This window comes from Ambystoma mexicanum (assembly GCF_040938575.1).
Source record: "Ambystoma mexicanum isolate Mex_15411 chromosome 12 unlocalized genomic scaffold, UKY_AmexF1_1 Mex_chr12_unloc.2, whole genome shotgun sequence".
NCBI classification, from domain to species: domain Eukaryota; kingdom Metazoa; phylum Chordata; class Amphibia; order Caudata; family Ambystomatidae; genus Ambystoma; species Ambystoma mexicanum.
Window position 1 is genome coordinate 7,776,308 of NW_027182323.1, and position 1,085 is coordinate 7,777,392.

At 43.9% G+C, this 1,085-nt stretch overlaps 1 non-coding gene across 1 annotated transcript; it reads right to left on the reverse strand.

Annotated features, from left to right (window-relative positions):
• Positions 1-327: 327 nt before the first annotated feature.
• TRNAM-CAU (transfer RNA methionine (anticodon CAU)) lies at positions 328-400 on the reverse strand. The gene has a single exon. It is a non-coding gene; the product is annotated as a tRNA-Met (tRNA).
• Positions 401-1,085: the final 685 nt, after the last annotated feature.

Consider the following 1,085-nt stretch of genomic DNA (forward strand, 5'->3'; position numbering starts at 1 on the left):
GATCCATATATATTGGTTTGAGTGCGGCACCATACGTTGCCTGGATCACATGCTTTTTTACACACGAGCACAAACTATCTTTCTCCTGCACTTTGAATGACATGAGCTGGTAATCCCGCGTTCCTTTGAGATTAATCGAAAACCAGGCCACTGTTACTGCAATTAATGTGATTTATTAATGGATGACTTGATTTACGAATGGATGAATTGGAGTGAGAATGTGCAGTGATTTCATGGATCTGCACAACAGCCGAAGGAGAATAATATTTAAAAGTAAAGGTTGAAAAGGCCCGAAGCAGTTAATTCTAATGAATAGTCAAAAGTAAATGCCCTCTGTGAGGCTCGAACTCACGACCTTCAGATTATGAGACTGACGCGCTGCCTACTGCGCTAAGAAGGCACTGTCGTTGTGTACCTCAACACGGCTTATACCAGAAACCCAGGCCAATTGCATTTATGTATATTGGCTTCCATGCTGTCACTGCTATCATTACATTCAAACTCTCCTTAAGACTACCAATAATAGTTTTCAGATTCGATTTTGTTCTGCATATGCTAATGATTCTGCATCTAAAACTTGCCACAATACTACAGAATCGGATAAAAAAAAACAATGTTGAAAAGTAGAACACCTGCTGAGCTCATTTCACCCATAAACATTTTTACTGAAGGTGATTTCCCTTGCAGAAAAAGTCGTCTACAACCAGAGAGGGTGAGGGGAGTTAGTCATGCTGATCGAATTTCACCGCTAGACGGCGCAGAAAGTTGTCAACAGTGAAGGAAATGTGATGTATACTAGAATGGCCTGCATCCCTTGCGGTATAGATCCAGGGATGGAGCCAGCCTCCATTTTCTGGTGGGATGCTGGAGGGAAGGTTTGCCTGCTGATCAGCTTCCTGCATGACCACGAGAGTGCGTAAAAGCTGTCATATAGCAGTCAGGCTCGGACTGGGACAAGAAAGACGGCCGGGCACCTAAAAGAAAAGTGGCCAGTCCTTCGCCTCAAAAAGAGGGGCCCTCAAACCAGCATCCGTGAATCACGTCAATTCACAACATTGCATGCACCGGTAAGATAACCAAATGGG